The sequence below is a fragment of the Aquarana catesbeiana genome, linkage group LG04, assembly GCF_042186555.1.
Source record: "Aquarana catesbeiana isolate 2022-GZ linkage group LG04, ASM4218655v1, whole genome shotgun sequence".
Lineage (NCBI taxonomy): Eukaryota > Metazoa > Chordata > Amphibia > Anura > Ranidae > Aquarana > Aquarana catesbeiana.
The window spans coordinates 406,837,993-406,864,381 of record NC_133327.1 but is presented as its reverse complement, the minus strand read 5'-3'; the positions used below and the strand labels follow the sequence as shown (position 1 = coordinate 406,864,381).

Sequence of the window (26,389 nt, the reverse complement as noted above, 5' to 3'; positions counted from 1 at the left end):
CTACAATATAGTTACACCCAAGACCAAAGGAATCTCTTTTATGTACAAACTGCTCACCAAACCATTTACTAACCATCTGTCTTCTTACTCACAATATTGGTCCTCACTATTGGACCAACCACCTACAGAACTACACTGGCCGAGGGCCCTCACATTGCTCCCACGCCTGTCTCACTGCATTAATCATTGGGAAGCACTACAAAAGCTTTTTCACAAATGGTATTTTACCCCAGAAAGGCTAGCGAAAATATACCCGAACACCTCCCCTAAATGTTGGAGGGGATGTGATGAAACTGGATCTCTTTCACACATATGGTGGGAGTGCCACCTCGTCAGAAATTTTTGGGAAAGGTGCAAAATCTAATTGAGTCTCTGTGTGGTATATCCCAATCTCTGTCCCCACTTGACCTACTCCTAGGACTCTCAATCCCCACATTGCCTAACCATTTGCAAACACTGGTCACACACATCCTCATTGCTGCAAGATTGTCAATCGCGAAGAAGTGGAAATCAACAGACCCACCTGCACTGAGAGATGCCATCCACCTACTTAACCTACACTTCCAGATGGAATTCTCTTTTGCCAAGGCCAATATGTCCACTAAGCGCTTTAATAGAAACTGGAAACCTTGGAATTTAGACTCTAGAAGTACACCACTGTCGTAGCAGTTCTACCTTTAGCTTGGCTGGATCCCACTCCAGCTTCCCTTCCTTACTACAGTCTTACGGACATCTTGTTATGAAACTCAGTACAGTTCACATTGTTTTGCCATTACTTTTATTGCACACAAGTGTCCACCCCTACAGTACTTTAGTTCACTATTACAGGATAACTGTATGCTACCATAGAAATCTGTAATGTAACCGTTTACTTAACCCTAATCCCTTGTTCTTGAGGTAGCTCAATAAAGGCTACACTTAAGTAAACTTTCACCTTTGTCGTTTATATAAACATTAAGACGCCAGGGTATGCCCAATTGGCGATGTTTCTGTAATCTTTTTCTCTTCGTAAAATACAATAAAAAAACTTAAATTAAAAAAAAACAAAAAAAAAAAAACAAAAACAAAGGTGTTGTGGTGCTGAAAAATAGGATAAAATAAAAATAAAATGAACTAAATTCTTTGCAACGTGCCTCAATAAAAACCTATGAACATCCAAATATAATACTGTTATAACTAATTACATGCATATTTATCCATAGATGCCAAAATATAAAGTTCAAATAACTTCATCCATTTTTAGTGTTAATCCATACATACACCCGCAGGCCAGGTGGTGTCAGAGCCATGGACTGGAAGTGCGATGGCTGTGGGCTGACAGACTCCAAATGTATACTTTCTGTGCGATTGCCATATTAACCAATGCGAGTGCAATTTTTTAAATACATTTGTTGGTGTTTTTACGCTATGGCGACTCCTATGTGGCTCTGAGTTACTTTGCAGTTGTATGTAAGTGGTGCAATTGATTCCTGAAGGGCACAGCAGCACAATTAAAAGTAGAGTGGGCAAGTGGAGTACCTTTTAAAAACTTAGGGTCCACCATTGAAACCCTGGAGTGGGGAAGGTGCACTATGACCTATATTTGGGGTATAGATCAATTTATGAAGGCACATCCAACTTCACTTATAGGTGGGACACAGAGTGTGAAAGAGTGTTGTTTGCCTACACTGAGCCACTGGAATCACTATCCTTTTCCTTGTATGCATGGATTAGTGTAGTACTGTATGCACTGAAAGTGTATGAAGTTATTTGGATTTTTTATTTTTCCAATGATGGACAAATATGCATGTAAATGGATTATAATTTATTAATGTTATGTTTTTCATTTTGGTTCACATGCACAGGTATTTATTGAGGCGCTATTAAACACGTTGGAAAGAATTTATTTTATTTTATTTATATTTTCTACTTTTCAGCAGAGCAACACTTTTGTTTATACTCTTTTGGTGGTGAACTTACTCTAGGTGTTTTGCAACAGCTGAATTTTACTTCACACAGTTTTGTCACATTAGGATAGTCCATGGCAGTGCATACGTATTTTTGGTAATTATGAGGAAACACTAGTTTGCAGATTTTTAGTTTGTTTGATAATTCAACTCTTCGGCCTGCTGTTTTGAGAAGCACATAATTCAGGATCTACACAATCACAATGACTATCCACAGATTGCATAAGTATGTATTAGTACATCTGTATGAATTGTTCTCATTTCGCCAATATATCTTTTTTGCTAAACTATCTACGTGTCCCTATTGTTCAATAAAGATATGACAATGTAATGTTTCCCTTCTTTGGCATATGTATTTATTATTATTTTTAGGATAAAGGATGGACTACGATTTAAGAGCCATTTATCAGAATACCATGAGATAATTCCTAAAGGTTCAAACTGTTTTTTGCTACTGTATAATTATTTTTTTTTTTATGATAAGAATATTTTTAATGTCATGTCTGCTTCTGCTTTCCTCCCATTTACCATTATGTGGGCTCGCAATATTTGTTAAATAAATTGTAGCGCTAAAACACACATAAACTATATAGATATAAATAAAAATCCTTGTGCATGTAAACATAGTGTCCCAAAGAAACATGTAATCAAAATGACGATAGTCCACAGTGAAAGTGAATAATCCGTGTGTCAATTCTGTCTGCTTCCCAACTGTAAGCTTGAATGTCATCAACTTTAGTGAATAGATGGAATACGCTTATCAGAAAGGTTGGATTCTACTGCCATGAGCATAGAATCAATGGAGCTTGATGCCACCCAGGGCAAAGTTGTGAAGTGTTGGAGGCCATGGTAGAGCCTCTGTAGGGCCGGGACGTCCCCTCTTTATCCACAGAAGCAGAGCAAAAATGGATTCCGAAGACAGAGTGGTTTTAGCAGCCACTGCTCCAACTCCACCTTCCACCCACAGAGAGGAGGAAGGTGGAGTTGGAGCAGTGGCTGCTAAAACCACTCTGTCTTCGGAATCCATTTTTGCTCTGCTTCTGTGGATAAAGAGGGGACATCCCGGCTCTACCCTTGCCTCCAACACTTCACAACTTTGCCCTGGGTGGCATCAAGCTCCATTGATTCTATGCTCATGGCAGTAGAATCCAACCTTTCTGGTAAGCGTATTCCATCTATTCGCTAAAGTTGATAACATTCAAGCTTACAGTTGGGAAACAGACAGAACTGACACACGGATTATTCACTTTCACTGTGGACTATCATCATTTTGATTACATGTTTCTTTGGGACACTATGTTTACATGCACAAGGATTTTTTATTAATATCTATATAGTGTATGTGTGTTTTAGCGCTACAATTTATTTAACATTTGTTCACCTCTTTGTCACATGGTTTGTAGCAGCTGGTTTTGTTTCTTTTGGGTAGCGCATTAATCATCCCCTTTTTTCACTGTTAGGTTCACAATATTTAACTATGAGCTTTTGCTCTGCAGACACTCCAGTCAAATAAATCTGGACATTTTGGTGACATTTTGCCATTATGTCAGAACACATTGTAATTAATTGGAGACTGTAAATTAAGTTGGTTTTAAGGCTACCATTAGCTTTAAATGGGTTCTTTATGTTTGGGAAGCTCATTTCAACTGCCATGGACCTGTTCCTGTGACAGTACTTGTTAGCTGGGAAAATTATGTTAGAGATTGAGAAACCCTAATGTTATCCCAAACCTTAATAATAAGCTTAAAATAGAACTATACCAAATAAGGGTGCTTTACAGATCGCCATCATCCCTTTATATTGTAGATACAACTAGAAAACCGTTAATGATGGGACTTTAAGGGCAACCAAAAAAAAATGTGTGAACAGTGTTACAAAAACTTTATAAAATCTTTATTGATACAAAAAGAAATAAAAACATTATTTGAAGGCCCTGTTCACTCCTGAGCGTTTTTAAGCTTATAAAACACTCAGCTCTGAAACTCCAAAACACCCAACAAGCAAAATCCCATTTGTTTCAATGGCCCCTGTTCACATATGAGTGTTTTGTTACCTGAAGCAAAATGCCTGACGCTCAAAAAAGTACATGAGCTTCTTTTTGGCAGATTACAAGCGTTTTTGGCCCCATAGACTTCAATAGAAATGCCTGACTTGAGCAGAAAAACTCTCATAAAACGCTCATAAAATGCTCAAATTGCAGCTCTCCACCTCTAATTTCCTCTCCCTCTCCTCCACCTAGTGCTTTCTATTGGCTAAACAAAAATGCCTGAAGCTGTAAAATGTTTGTAATACACTTCTAAAATGCTTTAAAAAAGCTTGTAAAAAAGCTGCAAAAAAAGCTTAAAAAAAGGCCCGAAGAACGCCAGTACTTGATATGCTCAGGTGTGAATGGAGCTTCAAAGTTTGTGTTTTTGATGGATGGCTGTTTCATGCATATACAACATTATAGCATAATCAAGATGAAGTACTCCTACATTTACTGTCAACATTTGAGTTATTAGATCGAAAAGGTATTGTTACAGTAACACCAAACACCTTTTGAATTAGAGTTTATTTTTTCTTCTTCAGGGGTGTATACCATGTAGGAACATACATTCTATAACAGAGACAAAATATTAGATTAATTTATCAATAATTCTCATATCTGTATAAATATATAGGTTTACACATTGTGTACAATGTGATACTAAATCACGATATAGAATGTAGGGATGTATGAACAGCTGTTTCTAAAAATCATAACATCGGAGTAAGGCCACAGGTCTGTGAGCCACAGGGGCCACCGGGCAGCTATTGGTGGGCATCAATGGGGGACCGTCAAAAAATCAGCACAACATGTAAAATAATTTTCATATATTTGAAAGTTTAACTTGATGCAAAGCATCTAAGGAGATGACACTTACATAATATTAAGCTCAAATAAGGCATTTCACCGTCATCTGATGTCTATGGTTTGGACAAACCACTACCGATTGCTGGGTCCCAAAGAGGAATTAATATATATGTGATGGCAGACCATCTTAAATATCATGTGCTCAGGCAAGTATGGGTCTAGAAAGATTAAAGAGAGATCTCCTACAAGTAAAGGATAAACAGACCTCAATGACCATCATTAAATTAAAGAGTGCATAATTCTCAGTTTGGCATATCAGCATATGGCATCTATAAGACTTCCACATTGGGAGATTTCCTTTCTATTAGTTTTTTGGGGGAAACCCATCATTTTGAGTTTTGTTTTAGGCCCCTTTCACACTGCAGCGACTTGAAAGTTGTGCGATTTTGCGGCCGCAATTTTGACGTGATTTTAGGGAATGCCTGTGTAAACTTCAGGACTGTGGACCTCAACTCGCATCACAGTCAGACCAAAGTAGTACAGGGACTACTTTGAAGTCGGTGTGACTTGAAGTTGCACAGATATGAATGGTTATTATTGGGAATCATGGGGTACGACTTATCATGCGACTCTGATGTCCAAAGTCACTGGAAAAGTCACACAAGTGTGAAAGGGGCATTACTTTTACTTTCAATAAAAATGGTAAATGAGAAAAATAGGAGAGGGTGAATTTCCCTAGCCGGGACACAGGCAGCAAAAAAAACTGACAGGTGTTTTAATCCACTTCCCCTCTATCCAAAATTAAAAAAAAAAACTTTTGCCCTTAGTTATATTTTAATGCTAACCCTACCGGAAACTTTAGCATTAAAACTAATGCTAAGCCTTTGCTTTTCTACCAAGCCATGTGATCACTTTATTACCACTAACATGGTGGTCATATGGCTTTGTTATTAACTGGTTCTTAACCGGTTCACGCAGATACACTGCATCAGATTGGCTTTCCTGGGCGAAACCCCAAATGGGTACGTCCTTCCCCCGGCCACCAGAGGAGCGCGCATGCCCGCTGCATGGCGGGGGACTCGATGTGCATGGCCGGCGGTCACGAAATCGCATGCATGAGGGCCAGCAGGGGGATTTGTGTGTGTAAACACACAAATCCCTGTGCTGTCAGAGGAGAGGAGACATGTCGTTTGTTCCTAGTAAGTAGGAACAGCGATATGTCTCCTCTCTTACTCAGTCCTATCCCCATACAGTTAGAAAACACTGAGGGAACACACATTGAACCCCTTGATCACCCCCTAGCGTTAGCCCCTTCCCTGCCAGTGACATTTACACAGTAATCAGTGCATTTTTATAGCACTGATTGCTGTATAATTGTCAATGGTCCCAAAAATGTGTCAAAAGTGTCTGATCTGTCCATCGCAATGTCGCAATATCGCTAAAAATCGCAGATTACAGCCATTACTAGTAAAAAAATAATAATAAAAATGCCATAAACATGCCATAAATCTTTCCCATAGTTTGTAGACGCTATAACTTTTGCGTAAACAAATCAATATTGTGATTTTTTTACCAAAAATTTTTAAAAGAATACATATTGGCCTAAACTGATGAAGAAATTTGTTTTTTAAAAAAAAAATTGGGGGATATTTATTATAACAAAAAGTAAAAAATATTGGTTTATTTTGAAAATTGTCGCTCTTTCTTTGTTTAAAGCGCAAATAATAAAAAACGCAGAGGTAATCGTATACCACCAAAAGAAAGCTCTATTTGTGGGAAAAAAAGGACGCAAATTTCGTTTGGGTACAGCATTGCATGAACATGCAATTGTCAGTTAAAGCAACGCAGTGCCAAATTGTAAAAAAGTGCTCTGGTCAGGAAGGGGGTAAAATCTTCCGGGACTGAAGTGGTTAAATAAAGCCATGTTTTCTTTCAGAACCATAAGTACCTATTAAATCTCCCACATTGATATAGTCCATAGATCGTGCTCTACCATGCAACTATTGACATGCGTTATTGGTATGTTTGGAGTTGATCAACCTATATCTAACCTGTTGTGGATGACTCGCTCAGACTGCGGACCTATAGCTAACACAATAACACAGCATTCCCTCGTATTATGGGATAAACTGGGTGGTCACTTCAAATTTGCGTCTCCTCATGCTGCACTACTTTCCTTCCTGAGCCATCCAGCTTTCTATCCAGCCTATTCTAACCCTGCTTCATTTCGACTTTGGCAATCCCTAGGTTTTACCCGTATAAGCAATCTTGGGACCAATACCGGCCTAAAAACGTTTGCCACCTTACAACAACAGTTTCAAGTCCCATCTCCAGAATACTTTTGTTATCTCCAGCTAGCCCATTTTTTAATGACAACCATACGCATACACTCCTCTCTTACCAGCCTATCCCTCTTCAAAGGTATATGCAACTCTGACCTGCATGCTTCAGGCATTCTATTGCATTTATACACCCATCTTACGTCCCCACCGGTCAGTATGCCATCTTATACTGCACAATGTTTTAAGGACCTTGAGGTTGATCTAGAGGCGGAGGGTTGGGATGATATTTGGGCTACCACTAAATCTTCCGCTCAAAACATTTTAGCACTTGAAACTAATTATAAAGTCCTCATGTAATGGTATTTGATCCTGGTAAGAATCACTAAGTTCTTACCTGGTTATCCCTCTGTGTGTTTCCATGTATGTGTGGTCAAGAGGACACCCATGCATATATCTGGTGGACTTGTCCTATTGTGCAGAAATTCTGGACTGAGATTTTCTGAATGGCCTCCACTCTGGCCAGCATCACATTTGATCCCGACCCATCCCTCTCTTTGCTGAACCGTAATACCCTGGACTGTACCAGAGCCCAGTTCTGTCTTATAATACAAGTTATGACAGCAGCCAAACTGTAATTCCCCTACACGTTGTACCACTAAAACTAAACATAGTGTCACTCGGGCATATATAGTAAAATTGAAGCAACTATTCGGGATAAAATCCCTAAACATCTTAAAATCTGGCAACCTTGGGTGGATCATTTTCTCACCCGGTTTTGATGAGTCCCTCCTGGAACCCTGAGCCCTTACCTCCCATGATCATTATGGTTTGAGTCCTGTACCTGTTTGGAGCGGTCGACCTCCCACTTTTTCTCTTTTCTACCTTCTCTTTTTCCTCCTCTTCTTCTTTTCTACTTTTCCTTACTACTCTTTACCCTAAATCACTGGAATGTGATTTTATGAGGTCTTGTTCCTGTATACCTCATGTCCTTCATTGTTGGATATTTCGCACTTGTTTTAATGTTGGTTTTATTGACGTTTATTTCATTATGTTTTGAAGGCCCTGCGCATTCTTCTTCATTATATACTCTATTTTGCCTACTTATTATGGCTCTGAGCTGACAATTTTGGAGATCTTAATCTGTATGTATACTTTGTTTTCTCTTTTTCCTATTGGAGTATCTTTTGTGATCAGTTCCACGACAATAAAAAAAAAGATTGAACAGAAAAAGTGGGATTTGTCGTAAAGTTGATTAATATCCATATTTAAAATGTCTGAATCCATATCTGTGCATATGAATTAGAGGATGTTGGAGGCAATTTTGCTGTTGATAATCTCTTATAATGATCGAGAGCTTCAAATGAGTATAGTATATGCCAGTGATGGTGAACCTTGGCACCCCAGATATTTTGTAACTACATTTCCCATGATGCTCAACTACTCTGCAGAGTGCATAAGCATCATGGGAAATGTAGTTCCAAAACATCTGGGGTGCCAAGGTTCGCCATCACGGGTATATACCATTGGCAAAGGTGTAGGTTGTTGGTTGTGAAGAACAGAGAAAGGCCAATTTACTATTGTAGACAGATATAAATTGAATCTAAAATACAGAAAAGGTGGGATTTCTGGTAAAGTTGATTAATATCAAGATCTAAAACTTCCAAATCCATATCTCTGCATATAAATCAGACGATGTTGGTGGAAATTTTGCTGTTGATTATTTCTACTTCTTATAATGTTTGACAGCCTCTCAGTTTTTTAGCTTATATTCCATTTGGAATATGTCTCATCACATGGTGCTAAAGATGACTGCAGTACACAATAAATTCACAGTTTTGTTTAAACAAACAGAAAATGGAGTAAATCATTTTCTTTAAATTTTTTTTCTTTTTCTCTAAAGTTTGTACACTTTGTAAGATTTAAGTGTTGATGTACTTAACTCAGAATCCCCCCAAAAATACCCATATTTTAATTTCTAAGAGCTTATCTCTGCTTTTGTGATCATATGCTTCATAAGATCTGTAACCATTCAAATATTTTGTAATTCCATCTTTCTGTGTTCTTTTGTGGATATATTGAAATACAGACCAGATGCTAGATAGTGATACAGTACAAAATCTATAGAATTCAGAAGTTGCTAAAGTTTCCTTAACTTAATAAGAATTTTAACAGAACGCTGGAAAGCTAGCTAAGCATATCACAACCATCACACTTATTATGTCTCTGCAGAGTATGACTCTTGAAGAACAACCTTATCCCAGCTATGGCAAAAAGACTGAGTCTGGGGAAAGGTATTTTACATGTATTTTTAATAGTTCTAGAAAGATATATATCTGGTGCTTTTGACCTTTCTTAGCACGGTTTGCTTTAGATGCTGTCCTGTACTATGGTTAACTATGCAACACTTCTTTTAAATAAATGTAATAATTTCAAACTCAGATAATTTTTAATATGCAACATTGGTTCTGTACAAGAAATGAGTGAACTAAACAAAGTTAATTTGACATGAGGTTCATCAAACCCAGCAGGAAAGTCTAAAACTTCCAGACCCTAAATAAATCGCTAAACTTTATTAAAGTCTACAGAAGGCAAATCTGTGTAATTTTTGTCTAGCTTTTTTCAAGGCTATTTTGCATTCTATTATAAAAAAAATGTAATGGGTATCCAGGAACTGCCATGAAGGATATGTGTCAATGTTAAAAAAAAAAGGAAAATACACAAATCCCTCATATGCTATGCTTGCGGAATGTCTTAAAACTGCAACATACTGAAACATAAAGTTCCAGAACAGTACGATTTAACCCTATAAAAGTTTCATATAAAATATTTTAAAAAGTATAAGGTTCCCCTTAAAATTCATACCAGATCCTTATCTAGGCATGCAGCCTGGGTGGCAAGAAAAAGGGGGGGTAGTGAGTATTAATCTACCCCTAAAAGGCATGGGGCCTGGAATAGCTCAAAAAGGAGGGAAATTCTATTGCCTTCCCATTCTTGGCCATCTGGGCTGCATGCATGGATAAGGTTCTAGTGTGAATTTTAAAGGGAACCCTACACAATTTTTAACATCTATATTTCAAGTGTTTCAAGAAGGGGTGAGGGGGTAAATGTACTAGACATGTGCATTAGTTTTCGTCCGATTGCATTTTCATCTGAATTTCAGGTATTTTCGTTATCGTTTTAACAAACGATAACGAAAGTGCAGAATCCGAAAAACGAAAGATCTGAACTGCTACAACAGTTCGATATAGGTAGGAGATTCAACATGATGATGACAATAACAATCTGTGTCCATCAAACCTGTGGTCAAATGTGCCTAACCTTAACTCTATTAGTCCAAGATTATTCTACATAGAGAGAAAAGATTCGACGTAGGGGAGAAAAGATTTGACGTAGGGGAGAAAAGATTCGACGTAGGGGAGAAAAGATAAATAAAAATAATAATGATGATGAATGTTATTGGCTGATTGTAACAAAAGAGGAGGAGCAGTAAAATAGCTAGAACTAAGTACACACGTACTTTGGCTTATCGTGTCTGTTGAAAGTTCTAAGAAGATTTGACGAAGCAGGTAAACTATATGGCGTCGTACAGTTTAGCTGCTCCGTTGAATCTTCTTTGAACATTCGACAGACACCATAAGCCTTCAATGACAGATTCGATCTTAATTAATTTGGATTTTCGGACGAATGCAATTTTTAACAAAAAAGTAAATAAATAAAAACGAATTTCGGGAGTAACTAAATAAATTTATTTTTCGGACGAAAACGAAATTCCGAAACGAAATATTTCAGTGTGCACATGTCTAAAATGTACCAACTCAAGCAGTGCACAGCAATGCATGTTAGCTGGCAAGGTGATTTGGGGTGCCATTCATAATGAATGCCACCATATCACATAAATGCATTGTCCTAATGCATTTGTGCTAATAGGTCTTTATAAATGCATAGTTGCTTAATGTTCATGGATTAGTAAAAAGAGCTCATGCTTTTTAAAAATAGACAGCCTTCTAGATGTCAGTATTACCTAGCTTGCATGCTCACTCCCCCCCCCCCGCTCTAAAATTTTATATTATTATTTTTTAATTTGGAAGGAGAAACAAGAGATGAGAGAATAAAAAGCTGATGTAACAGTTTTGGTCTTTAAAGAAACCCTGTCACTATTCATTTTACGAAATAAAACCCTTCCCATATGAATATATGTGATTTTAACATGTTTTAGGCATCTTGGTAATATAGTGTATAGTGTATCTCTCAAGACCTCCTGCTCTCTAGCTCCCTCATCACCTCCTCCCATGCTTGCCTCCAGGACTTTTCCAAAGCCTCTCCAATCCTATGGAATGCCCTACCCCAATCTGTCCGCTTATCTCCTACTTTATTAGCTTTTAGACGATCCCTGAAAACCCTTCTCTTTAGAGAAGCCTACCCTACCCACACCTAACAACTGTATTTTCATTTTTTCCTTAAGCTCAACCCCCACAGATATTACCTTTTGTTTCCACTTGACCCTCCCTTCTAGATTGTAAGCTCTAATGAGCAGTGCCCTCTGATCCCTCCTGTATTGATTTGTATTGTAAGTGTACTGTCTACCCTCATGTTGTAAAGCACTGCACAAACTGTTGGCGCTATACAAATCCTGTATAATAATAAGAATAATAATAATAGTGTAGGTGTACCTGAGAACCTGCAGTGGTTGTACCTCCCTACTTCTGCTTTATTTGTTACGTAAATCTCTGATTCCTAAAACTATTCTGCTGCTACTTGACTGTTCATACATCAGTCATCAGTGGAGGTGGAACCCCAATATACACTTGCTTAATGTGACAAGAATGCAGCCTTTGAATATAAATGAATATAAATGGAGTGCATCCTTACTCAATCTGGTAGGATCACAGCTTCTGTGAAGCAGGTAAGGAAGCAAGAACTTCAATTAGCAGTAAACCAAGCAATTTAATATAACAGTAGCACTCATTTACATGTAGGAAAAACTGTGTCTCTAGAAAACTTCCTGATGTTGATGGTATGGTATGCAACCTCTCCGCTCATGGCCAATTAAGGGAGAATAAAAGAAGGAACAGCCCAGGGAACTCATCCGGTAGTGAGCCATGCTGCATGCTCCAGATACAGTCCACAGACCACACAGGTTCAATAGGAGCCCCCAGAACAGGGTCCCTACCATTTTTGGGTCACACAGACAATTTTATTTCTTGGTGATCATTATTATTGCATATCCATATGGTTTTGCTTATTCCCTTTACTTATCACTGACACTAGTGATATTTGCACTTTTCAATTTTATTTACAATGTTATACATTTATATTTAACTTATTAATATAAATTATTTTTTCCATTCTGAAAAGAAAAGTTATCTCAGTGTAACTCCCTCTGACATCATTATTACATTTTATCTCATTAATAAAGATGACCCAATATATTTTCAAGTATTCTTGCAGAAAATAATTTGCATAATAAATATCAATTAACTGATATGTACTCATTTTCCTTCCTGCAGAGTATTCTGTTATTAAGAGCTAATAGTCTTATTCTTCCCATAGGCTTTACCGTTGTCTTTCCTTCAGAAACTTTCCATTGCACTTTACATTCCTTGTCAGAAATAAATGCAAAATAAATAAATAACAAGTCAAACCTGAAAGAATTATTGTGATGGTAAGATTCTTTATCATTCGAGTAAAAAATGTCATTGTGACTATAATTCACATGATCTAACATGACAGTTAAGATGTACAGTGGTAATTTGTAAGAGCTTTCAGTATTATTGAAGTATCAAAAATTTATATGGTTCACCTATTAAGTCAAATTGTTTCATTCTAACAGAAAAAGCTGAAGCAAAATAACAAAGGACCATGGTATTATATTAGAAAAAAAAATATGTTAAAACAATTTGTGCATAGTGCTACAATTATTCCATTCAGTGAATGGGAACATGGAGAAAAAATAATAAATATCTTCAGGAGCATATGAAACTCTTTGTTCATTGATGTTGGTAAAAGCCCAATCTATGCAAAACTACAATGGTATTCTATCTTTGTTGGCTGAGAGTACTGGTGTAAAATGTGAAGGGCTCATCAATAGAAAATAAGATTTTCTTTGTCCGGTAAAATAATTTTAAAACATGAAACATTTTTCTAGGTTAGCAAATAAACTTGCTCTGAAACAAACCTTGCTCTGAAAATCATACATTTTTTTTACTTTACATATGTACCCAAAATCAAATAGATTAGTGGTCACCTGAAAGGCAACTAATTTTGCAACTTAGAGATTGAGTACCTTGTATAGATATGGACTTCCAAGTCTTCTATAAAACAGTTGCACGTGTACCCAGCTGCATAAGTTCTAGTCTAGCAGTACTTACAATTGTTTATGCAGCATGGTAAGCTCTCAATGCATACAATTAATGAATTTTGTTTTGTTGATTTCTGTATTATGGTGTCATACAAAATATTTGATATATTATTGACAGCGGGTGTCCCTTGTCCATAAAAAGTCTAAAAATAAAACTTTAGCCCTGCCAGTTGGGATTTTTAGACCAACAGAGCTAGTGAGATACATATCCCCTAAGCCTGTAGTTAATGAATTAAGACAAAAATACATCACCTAATCAATGCCTGCATTTAAAGTGGCAATGAACCCAAAACCAAAATTGTAATATATTGCAGTTTACGGGCACACTCTTCTGGCATGCGAATTGGATGCGGGGAAACCCGCATCCAATTCATATTAAAGTGTGAACATGAGCACTCCACTGGAAACCCCTCCTGGACCCTGCAAGTACCAGTCAGCTTTGGGCTAGGGTGCTTTGGGGGACCCCTCAAATCACCCACCCAAAATTGAAGGACCATTATCAACATAGCAGGGGGGCTGTACACTTGAGACTCCCTTACTGTGGAGATGTCAGCGTGCATGCCTGGCATTTGGGATGGGCCAAAAAAAAACCCTGTTCGGTTCGCACCAGAACTTTCAAACATTGCGAAAGTTCGGAAACCGAATAATGAACCCCATTGAAGTCTTTGGGACCCGAATGTGAAAAATCAAAAGTGCCCATTTTGAAGGCTTATATGTAACTAATTGGGCATACAATGGTTATGAGGGTCCAGGTACTGCCCTGGGGAATATGTTTCAATGACAAAAAAGCAGTGATTTATTGATGCTTAAAATAAAAGCATAAAAATTTAAAATTCCTTTCAATATAGTACCTGGGGGTCCCTTAGTCCACCTGTAAAAAGTCTGTATAGAAGCTGCTGCAGCAATAATTGCATTCATAAAGCTCAAAAAATGTAATTTTTTTATTTTGTAAGCAACGGCTTGGGGAGCCGTATGATGCATGATGAGGCCACAATGTAGTGCATTGATTAGAGATTTGTTGGATAAATTCTGGTGTCTCTACCACAGAATTTGGATAGAAGAAACGGGTGCTGAAAAATTGTTCTATGGATGTCGGTGGCTCTTTCACACCGTAACCCTATAGAGGCACTCTTGATGAAAGGAAGAATTGACCTTACTGTCAAAAATTGCAATGATATGCACCTGTCAAACAGGTGCGTAAATATTGTTCTTTGGGTGTCAGTGGCTCCTTCACGCCCTAACCCTATAGAGCTACTCTTGATGAAAGCAAGAATCGGCCTTGCTGTCAAAAATTGTAATGATATGCACCTGTCAAACAGGTGTGGAAAAAATGTTCTTTGGGTGTCGGTGGTGCCTTCACACCGTAACCCTATAGAGGTACTCTTGATGAAAGCAAGAATTGGTCTTGCTGTCAAAAAATGCAATGATATGCATCTGTCAAACAGGTGTGGAAAAATTGGTCTTTGGGTGTTAATTCTGCCCATAAAACCTACACCAAAAACATTCTTCCAGATGAAATCAACACCCACAACACTAGGCAACCTAGAAGTCCTGCAGAGATTCCACATCCCAAAAACACTTAATTGGCAACATCGGCATCAGGGACTTCATAGCTTCTGGTAATCTAGGACTGATATATTTTGCTAAAAGTCAGATAGTCCACTGAGTCTGTGGACAGACACATACGGAAAGCATGCTGGATCCTGGGCAGCCCAGCCCTGCAGTTCAATAGGGCAAGTTCTGGCCAGTGGTCTATTCTCATGACCCAGTAAGCCAGTGGATCATTGACTGGAAAGCTCTCCATCTCTGTTTTCGCCCTTGGATAATTGTCCACCATGTGATGCAGACGCTGCCGATGGGATGTGGAAGCTGACAGCCCTGGGCGGTGAGGACTAAAAAATTCAGAAATGCATCACTTAGGCGGCCACCATCTCCACCGCTCCTCTCTTAACCAACACAAGCCCCAAAACTATGTTTTCCACAACACTGTAACCTAACAGAGTCGGTAAAAGTATTTCGATAAACTCCTCTTTAAGGTGTCCTCAAGAGATTTAATCTTATGCACTCTGTGGGGATGGGATGAATTTTGAAACTTTCCCCTTATAACGGTGGTCAAGGAGGGTTGCCAACCAATAGTGATCCTTTTCCTTTACGCCACATATTCTTGGGTCCTTTTGCAGGCTTTGAAACATGAGGGAGCCCATGTTCCGCAAATTTGCAGAGGCATGAGAAGCAGACTCCTCATGGTCACTGAGGATTACAGTACCATCTCTTACTGTTTGACATATGTCTTCTTGCTTTAATGCCTCCGAAACTGCCAGAATCCTCCTCTCTCTCCTCTTCTGTGGCATAGGAACAATGATGCCTGCATAAAGTGGGCTTTGAGAGCAAAGGAAGTCCTTCTCTTCCTCCCGCTGCTCTGTCTTGAGTGCCCTGTTCATAATGCCATGCAGAGTCTGCTCCAGCAGGAACACAACAGGGTGTGTGTCACTGATGCATGCATTGTCACAGATCACCATCCTTGTGGCCTCCTCAAATGGTGACAGTACAGTGCATGCATCCTTTATGAGCAGCCATTGGCGTGGGGAAAAAAGCCTGTCATTGCGCCATACTCACACAGGTACTCAATGACGGCCCTCCGTTGCATATGCAGCTGCTGCAGCATTGCTAAAACTGAGTTCCACCTGGTTGGTTTGTCACAAATCAGGCGGTTTATGGGCAGGTGTAATTCCTCATTGAATTTCAGTCAACCGAGCACTGGCTGTGTATGATCGCCTGAAATGGCTACAGACTCTTCTGGCCTGCTTTAGTAGATCTTCCAACGGTACCTATTTAGGAAATGCTGCACCACCAAATTGAGGACTTGTGTCAGGCATGGCACATGTGTCAACTTTCCCTGTCTAATGGCAGAAAGGAGGTTTATGCCATTATCACACACCACCATTTCTGGCTCCAGCTGGCATGGCGTGAACCATCTTTGGGCCTGTCCCTGAAGAGCTGCAAGAATCTCTTCTCCGGTGTGGTTCCTGTCCCCTAGACACACCAGCTGAAGCACTGCATGATTCAATGAATAACCCTTTGAACGCTTAGGGGGTACTTAAGGTTAATAGGACAATTCAGCAGAGGAGGGCATGGAGGAGGAGGAGGAGGGGGTAGTGCTGATAAATCTTTCATCGTCAACAGCTGTATGGAGATGTGGGGGCACAATAAGCTGCAGCACTGATCCCTGTCCTACATCCTTCTGAGTTGCAAGCAGAGTTACCCAGTGTGCTGTGAATTAAATATATCGTCCTTGCCCATGCTTACTGAACCACATGTCAGCAGTAACGTGGACTTTGCGGCTGACTGTCTTGCCCAATGATACCACAACATTGCCTTCCACGTAATGGTAGAGAGCAGGAATCGCTTTACGCAAAAAGAAATAGTGACTGGGAATCTGCCATTGTGGTACCGCACATTCTGCAAATTTATGGAAGTAGCAGAATCCACCAGGCGGAAAGGCAGAAGTTGTAGAGCCAGCAGCTTTGACAAGCTTACATTTATATGCTGGGTATGTGGGTGGCAGGAGCTGTATTTTTTCCCACTGCAGCAGATGGGGCAGAGATATTTGAGGGCTATAGTCTACAGCTGGTACTGCTGGCAGATGTGCTGCAAGGACCTGGGACACCCTGTGCTATACCATCGTCCCCTGTCAGTGGAGGCTGCTGAGAGGTCATGAGGTATAGCAGGGACAGACTTGGGTGAGTAAGGGGGAGGGACAGATTTGTGCCCTTTTTGTGTGCCTTTTATGTTCTCTTGCCAACAGGCTGAGTGGTGGGAGGTTAAATGCCTTTTCAAGTTTGTGGTACCCAAATGGTTGGTGTTTTGCCATGCTTGATGTGCTTGAGACAAAGTTTGCAAATCGCAACAGTGCGATCAGCAGCATAAGTACTAAAAAAGGTCCAGACAGCCGAACTGTGGAAAGTGGGCTGGGAGATAACAACTCCACAATGTGATGGAATAGGGTGGCTTCTCTCTACTCTTCCATGATGGCTTTCTTGTTGGGGTTGTGCCTCACCCTCACTTTCCTCCTCTGCTCTATCTGGCACCCAAGTCGAGTCACTGACCTCATCATCATCATCATCATCTCCTCAATCCTCATTTCCACTGGAGACAACTTAGCAATACGTTGCGGCTGAATGCCAATTTATGTACCAGTTTTCTCCCATCGCTGTAGGCTCATGTTCCATCCTTCCTCAACCTCTGGACCAACATCTAAATTGAGTAATATCTGTGCATCATCAAGGAGCAAGTAGCTGATGCTGTGTTTAAATAACTCAGCTGACTCCTCCATGCCTGATGCTGAGGCTTTGGCAGGAATAGCTGTGGACAAGGAGGCAGGTTTAGCCACTCTGGCAGATGCAGGGGACTGTGTACTAGTCTCTGCTTGGGTGACGGAGGATGAGGATGGTTTAATAAGCCAGTCCACCACCTCCTTTGCATGCTGTGGCTGGACAGCATGGGCAACCTCACTAAAGAGATGAAATGATGCCATGCCTGAGGACTGACCACATCCACCTTTGCCTGTGGACACATACACTGCTGGCCCCCTCATAGTGACATGAGAATGTCTGCCTCTCCTTGCTGTTCTCCCAGACATGATGGGGGGGTGTTTATTAACAAAATGTAATAAAGATGTGTAAATGTGTACGTGGATGCACTTTAATTTGAGTATTCACTACACAGACACACTTTACGGATACACTACAATATACTGCAATATACTGCATCAAATGTGCAGCCACACACTGAACTTTATGGCATTAAACTTGCAGTAATGCAATGAAATATACAGCGTTAAACTTGCAGTAATACATTTAAATATATGCCAATAAACTTGCAGTAACGCAGTAAAATATATAGCGTTAAACTTGCAGTAACGCAATGAAATATATGGCGTTAAATTTGCAGTAATGCAATAAAATATATGGCATTAAACTTGCAGTAATGCAATGAAATATATGGCGTTAAACTTGCAGTAACGCAATGAAATATACAGCGTTAAACTTGCAGTAACGCGATGAAATATATGGCATGAAACTTACAGTAACGCACAGAATTAAACTTGCAGTAATGCAATGTAATATATACGGTGTTAAACTTGCAATAATGCACAGAACTATATGGCGTTAAACTTGCAGTAACGCACTGAACTGTACGGCGTTAAACTTGCAGTAACGCAACTGAAATGTACTGCTTTAAACGGTCACTACACTCACACTGACTGAACTATCCCTACATTCATACTAATGTAAAGATAAATGGTGGTCACACTACACTCACACTGACTGAACTATCCCTACATTTACACTAATGGAAAGATGAATGGTCGCACTACACTCACACTGAACTAACGCTAGATGCACACTAAACTGATATTCTACACTGACAATAGAATCGGAATTGTATACTATAGCACAGAGCCCTGTTCTATCTCTCTCCACACCACTATCACACTACAAATGGCTGCTATAGAAAGAATACAAAGTTTTCCAAGTTTACATAGAAAATGTAGATATGGTAAATATTTCAAATTCTACATTTTTATATACTATTAGGAGAACAGACACCTTATTGCAAATATTCAACGGTATCAATATAGTTGAGTATTGTCATATCACATAAAATTGAACCAACAAAATTGCACTAACAAAATATTATGTACATCAAACATAAATAGATGTCTTGTAATATCTGTCCTGCACATCTGGTATTAAAATTGTACGTATGTGTCTAAGTTTGTGCTTCATTGTCATCTGGTCTCAAGGTAAACTCGTTTTTCTAAGGAGATGTCATATAAACTCTTATTATAGGATGGGGAGAGGGAAGGGGGAAGCTTGATTGTGGAATTCCATCAATCTTGGGCTGCATGAAAGAAGAGAGAGGAGAGAGAAAGAAAAAAAAGGGGGGGTTTATAAGGGAAAGGGGAGAACCAGAAAGAAAGAACCCAGCACTGTTTCTGTCTCTGGATAGCACCTTTTAGTTAGCCTGTTCAGTGTCTGATGTCGATTCGTGAGTAGAATGTGGGTTATCATCACGTAGCGACTCCTTAAAGTTGAGCCAGCATGCCCATGTACATGTAAATCTAGAAGGATCCTCATGTGCCACACTGATCACTGACTTGTACCATTCTTCACATTTTGGAGGGTTCTTGGAGTTCCAGTGTGTGGAAATGCATCGTCTGGCAGCATTGACAAGATGTAAAGCTAGTGATTTGTGGTACGCATACTTTGGTAATGATGAATGGTGTAGTAGGTATTGGGCAGGGGTAAAATCAAGAGTATAGGTGGTTATTTAGGTTATGTCTGCATGCATTGCAGACCAAAACTATTGTAATTTCCTGCATGACCACCATAGGTGTAGCGATGAGCCAGGTTCAGATTCACATCTCCAGCATAGAGGAGAGGCTAAAAATTGTTTTTCCCATTTGTGGCACATTCTGCAGGTCTTCGGGGAACTGTTCGGGAGCATATCTCCATGGAGTAGTTCTAGAACAAATAGCTTCAAATGGGGTGTGTGAGCCTGACCATTCAGGGGAGGTTCTCAGATATTTAAAAAAGTGCCGTATTTGAATGTAAGTTCAAAAGGGAAAAGATGAAGTGAGCATCTTGGTCTTTAAGGTTTCATAGGAAAGAAAATTACCTCTACGAAAAAAGTGTCCCGCTTGGATCTTTTTATAGGGCCAGACATCTTTCAGGAACTGGAGTGACATGCCTGGGGAAAAGTCTAGGTTATGTTGGAGAGGAGTGAGTGGACCTGGGGATGAATAGAGGGCCAATAATTTGAAAGCCAATCTGAAACATACCAGGGATGGTCCCACTACTGGGTGTTCTGTATATTTGTGAGGAGGATGTTGTAACCAAGGAGTCAAGTGTAGGGGGACTGTCAAATTGACCTATTCTAGGTTGACCTATGCTTTCGTAGCATGGTGTAGATTCCAGTCCACTATTCTCGTGAGATGGCATGCCAGATAATATTTATAGATGTCCGATAGGCCTATGCCTCCCTACATTTTTGGTAATGTAAGTGTATCATAGCAAATTCTAGGGTGTTTCTTACCTCATATGAAGAGGGTGCAAGCTCTGTGGTATGCTAGGAAGAATGTTTTAGGTAAGAGAATGGGGATTGTCTGTAGGACATATAAGAGACATGGAAGTATGTTTATTTTCAATATATCTGCTTGTACAAACCAGGAGAAAAGCCCCTTGTGCCAGGTCTGGAGGTCTCATTGGATATTACTTAGTAGAGAAATATAGTTAAGCATGTAAAGGTCAGGAGAAGATGGTAAGTAATGGATCGTTTTTGCCATAAAAAGGGGAACCTAGATTTGTATGCATTTACCTCAGATTTCAGCAACGCCATGTTTAGAGCAAACAATTTAGAAAATTTAATTTGCAGGTTAGATATGGTGTTATATTGGGCAAAGTCATTACATAGATTAGGGATTGTAAGTTGTGGATTAGAAAGAAAAAGTAGAATATCATCGGCAAATGCCGCAACTTTATACATGCGCTCCCTGACCTCAATCCCTTTGATACTATGATTGTCTCTAAATACCAACCTACTCGTTCTCTCCATTCCTCTCAAGACCTCCTGCTCTCTAGCTTCCTCATCACCTCCTCCCATGCTTGCCTCCAGGACTTTTCCAAAGCCTCTCCAATCCTATGGAATGCCCTACCCCAATTTGTCCGCTTATCTCCTACTTTATTAGCTTTTAGATGATCCCTGAAAACCCTTCTCTTCAGAGAAGCCTACCCTACCCACACCTAACTGTATTTTCATTTTCTCTATCAGCTCATCCCCCACAGTTATTACCTTTTGTTTCCACTTGACCCTCCCTTCTAGATTGTAAGTTCTAACGAGCAAGGCACTCTGATCCCTCCTGTATTGATTTGTATTGTAAGTGTACTGTCTGCCCTCATGTTGTAAAGCGCTGCGCAAACTGTCGGCGCTATATAAATCCTGTATAATAATAATAATAATATGATAGTTTCTGATTCGATTCAATAGAAGTTCCAGAGTGAGAACAAATAGTAGTGGCGACAGAGGACAGCCCTGCCTGGTGCCTTTAGACATGGAAAAGGCACCCGAGAGGTGGACATTTACCCTAACTTTAGCAGTCGGCTTAGAATAAAGTGCCAGGATAAAATTCAGCATATTATGCTGAATACCAACATGTGTTAGTACTGCTTTCATATAATCCCAGGTCACCCCTTCGAATGCCTTCTCCGCATCCAGGGACAGGAAAAATCCCCTGTTTTTAGTTTTAGAGAGCCAATATTGCAAGTTTAAGGCTTTCCCTAGCCTCTCTACCGAGGATAAACCCGACCTGGTCATTGTTTATGTGAAGTGGCATAAGGGAGGATAGATGGATTGCTAGGATTTTTGCGTACATTTTTAGGTCGACATTGATCAAAGAAATGGGTCTATAATTAGCTACTTGTGTAGGATCCTTAGGCTCCTTGGGAATCACTGTAATATGTGCTTCCAGGAGGCCTTGGAGGCCTGATGGGTTTGAGGCAAATTAGTTGGTGATATCAGTTTGGGGCTGTACTGGGTAAGAAAGTCAGTGATGAGTTGTTGTCTGTTAGCTCGGTCATGTTGGGCTGGAGTGTCCGGTTTCAAGTTGTATAGGTCCGAATAGAATTGGACAAATTGCTTGGCTATCTCGTCTGTGGATGCGAGGAGTTTATCTTACGAGTACTTAATGTGTCATATGGTAATGGCAGCTTTTTTCGACTCAAGCAAGCAATTTCCCACTTTTGTTTCCGTTCTTGTAAATCATTTTTTTGTTAGTCTATATTTACGTCTAACTATTCATTCTAGTTCATGTAAGAGTTCCTTCCTCACTGATATCAGCTCCTGTAGTGTTTGTGTTGCATATGTTTGTGTGTGTTGCTTCAAGTGTCTGTATTCGTTTCATGAGGTCTTCTACATGGGCTTGTTTTTCTTTCCATCTTTGCACAGCTAATGGTATAAGTTCTCCCCTAATGACACATTTGTGTGCTTCCCAGATAGTAATCGGGGATATAGCCGGGTCTACATTTTCTGGGAAATATGTCTGAAGGCATGAGGAGATCTGCGATACTTGTGCTGTGTCAGTAAGAAGAGAGGCATCTAGTCACCAATGCTTGGAGCGTGATATGTTTTCCGGAAGGGTCAATGTCATGGTTATTGGATTGTGGTCTGATAGAATCATAGGCTTAATAGTACATTTTGAGAGGGAGCGGAGGTCAGTTTGGGAAAGAAAAAAGTAATACAGTCTGGAATGTTTATTATGCAGTGTAGAGAAGTAGGTGTAATCTTGAGTGTCAGGGTTAAGAGTACGCCATGTATCGTGTACTAAGAGGTTTTGTAAGAGAAGGTGTATGCGTCTAATGGCCTTGTATGGTAGTGAGGAAGTAGCAGTAGTGCTCAATAGGTAGTGTCCAAAGTGTCCAAAAGGGGTTGTAGTGGGACGTTAAAGTCTCCTCCAAGAACTAGTATGCCTGATTGGAAGGGAATTAAGTGTCTCACTATTGAATCCATAAATGTCACCTGTTTCGAGTTAGGGCAATATATGGGTCTATCATAAAGGTTCCCTTTAGGAAATATGAATACGCCTTCCTTATCATCCAGGACCTCTGTTATGTTTATGGAGAGGCAGTCAGAATAGAGACCTTTGGTCTTTGCTGCATTGTTGGTGGCATGGTATGTTGTTGGGAAGTACTGATTGGTTAGTTTTGGTACATTATTGCTTTGGAAGTGGGTTTCCTGGATAAATACTATGTCTGCTTTCAGCTTTTTCATCAGCAATTGAAGCTGGGACCTATTTTCTGGTATATTTAAGCCTTGCACATTTATTGAGATTAGTTTCAAGGTTTTAGAAATCGTTTTCTGTTTTGGAGTCTCCGTTTGTAGCTCAGGAAATGGAGTCGATCAATGGAGAGCCCGATAGTTTTGCCACCGAGCTGGTCCAAGGATGGAAACCAGGAGGGGAGGAAAAAAAGGGGGGGGGGGTTATGAAGAGGGCTAAATATGAGCCTGGTATGGAGAGTTGAAAGAAGCGGTGAGACAGTAGGAGGGGGTGTTTCGGTGACTGAGAAGAACCTGCTACCCTGTCTTGAGAGGAGAATGGGGGATCCAGAAAAAATCAGTGGCAGTAAGGAGTAAATCCCTCGGATATGTCCCGTGGTGTTACTGACCACCGCAGGTAAACGTAGTCTGTCTGCTAAGATGAAAGGTAGCTGTGGGCAGCTAGTGGACACTATCAGATGAAGTGGCGACCATATCAGTGAATCTCGATCTGTTCTCAGGATGGGGTAGTGGGGATAAGTTGAGGCATTCATGTGTGTGTGCAGAAAAATAGGGGCCCTTATCCAGTACCCCTGTTGGGCTGTGATCTCAGTACCCTGTGGTAGTTCTTAATAAACACTAAACTTAAGGGTGAGGTCACCCCTCAGCGTAGACCTGGTATTGGTATACTAAACCATTAAATTAGACAGTCAGAACTTAGTTATATAATGATCGTTGTAATAGTAATACATTGTAATGAAACCATTAACAAGTAATTCTAGCAACTGTCTTGTAAGTGTTTGTAAAATAGTTTTCCAATTAGCTTAAGTCTCCAAAGTCTGATGATCAGCCTACACCTTAGATCATATAATTATCATGGGAACAGACATTCTTTCAGCATCGAACTTTGGAAGAGAACAAGGAATATTGGCATGAGATGGGGATCAGTGGAGGTAAATTGCGTATAAGTGAGTATTAATTTCTAGCATTCCTAGAGGTTATATTTCTGATTTGTATGTTAACAAGGGGCTTAAATTACCTTTGTCATTCAGCAGCTTATGTCTCCAAAGTGATTCAGTGAGAGTAAGGCTGTCTCTAAGGGAGCCAATATCTCTTGTTCAAGTTCATGAGGCACTGACATATAACTTCAAATTGGTATAGATGAATAATTCTTGCATCCTAACCCAATATACCTAGTAAATTTTGAGGCTGCTGTTTTCCTGCAATCTTCTCTGGAGGTGAATATTGATAGCGGATCCTTCTTGTATTGTTTTATAGTCCCCATTTCCCATGGGAACCAGGGGAGAATCCATGAAAACTAGATTATTATATTTGACATCTCACGGATCATGGGAAATGTTGGAGAATGTCTGTGCGTAGGCAAAGTAGCCAAAAGATTATATGCCATTTGTGATCTTAATGTCTGTAGGTTCAAACTCGGGTAGATAATATAGCAAAGTAAGGATTCGTATGTATATGTACAGGTTTCCTAATGGTTGTAGAATATTTGACAGTGCTAGTATAAGTGCCTATATAAACAGTTCCAGGTAACAGTCTGGGTAACAAACTTATCTGTGGTTAGGTATCCAAATTATGGTGAGATCTAGGATGCCTGTCTGTCTTTTCGATGTGCAGGAGAGACAGTAGGGCTGGAGTTGAATAGTGGTCTACTGCTGGCCCGGTGAAGGAGAGCCACGTCGTGGTGATCTACAGCGCCTGTGTCTTGAGGTCTGCATATCATTCCACTCTTCGTCTTGGGGTCCTCTGGAGGCTGAAGATGTGTGGAAATCACTGTACCATTCTGGAACTGAGATGAGAGGGATGTCCAAAGTTTGGCAGAAATGAGGGAGGTCCTCCAGGACACTTAGTGAAGTTGTTTTGCCCACCAGTGAGACAGAAAGGCAGAATGGAAACTTCCACCTATAGTGGGCACCTTTAGCCCACAGAACGTCCAGAAGTGGGCAGAGTGATATTTACGTTGTGTCAGAGTGATATTGGACAGATCCTGAAAGATTTTGATATCTGAGCTCTCATAAGAAATATGTATTCTGTTGCATGCTTTTCTCAGGATATCTTCCTTAATTCGAAAGCTACTTAGACAGCATACAATGTCTCTTGGCGGGTCAGAATCTCTGCCTCTTGGGTGTAGTGCCCGGTGAATCCATTCCATCCTAATTACAGTGGCAGGGGGTCTGTTCAGGAGGTCATTAAAGATGGCTGTGACCGCTTTCTGGATTTGATCCTGCTCCACAGATTCAGGTACGCCACAGACTCTGAGATCATTTCTATCTAATCTGCCATGTGTATTTGTATCTCCCTTAGCTGTATTGTGTGGGTATCCTGTACTGAATGCAGCTGATGTATGTGTACCTCTTGGTGGGATGTGACTGTTTCCACCTCCTGCACTCTCTCTGCTATAGCTTGAATATCAAGATGGAGACCAGAAATAGCTGTTGAGAATGCAGCAAAGAGACTTTCCTTTATGTCTACCACCACTGAGTGCAGATCATGCAAGCTGGGAGAGGTGTGTTGAGCTGGGGGTATTGGTGGCTGGAGATCGCTTACCAGTGTCTCCGTTCTCTGGCTCTGCTGGGATGTAGTGTGGCCAAAAGCCTGTGTGTTGGTCTGTGAAAATGCCGCCATGTTGGAGTGCTGTGTCTGGAATATCTCCGGTATTTGTCAGCTCAGCTGTTGGTTCGGCGCCTGCGGGGATTGTGACCAGGAGGCAGAGCTTTTCTTGGGCTTCCCCATATCTTAATCGGCTCTAGTTGCTGTGGGTGCTCGTTGGTTTTCCCTCTAGCTGCCGGATTAGGCAGTCATTCTCTTCCACGCGCAGACCACGCCCCGGAAAGAATTATTTTATAGTGTGAGTCGAGATTAAGAGTATTGAGCCATGATTGGATACAGTCATCATGACAGTGTCCAATCATGGCTCTGACTGCTCTGTGTCTTGATTCGAAGCTTTCATTGCTTCAGCCAATCAGGCCTTTCAATGCATTGTGCGGTGGTGCAGTGCATGGTGGTCGTTCGGCAGGCTGAACAAACGATCAAATGATCCGATAATTTGGTTGTTTGGAGAACGATCGAACAGCCAAAGTTCAGCCCGAACTCGTGCTCGGGCCGCACAGCTCGCCCATCCCTACCTGGCATGCCTGGC

The 26,389-nt window shown here is 40.3% G+C and overlaps 1 protein-coding gene across 7 annotated transcripts in view; it reads right to left on the bottom strand.

The window, feature by feature from the left end:
* LAMA2 (laminin subunit alpha 2) overlaps positions 1-26,389 on the bottom strand; it is a 1,513,089-nt gene that overhangs the window by 832,249 nt on the left and 654,451 nt on the right. The gene's annotated exons all lie outside the window — the stretch shown is intronic.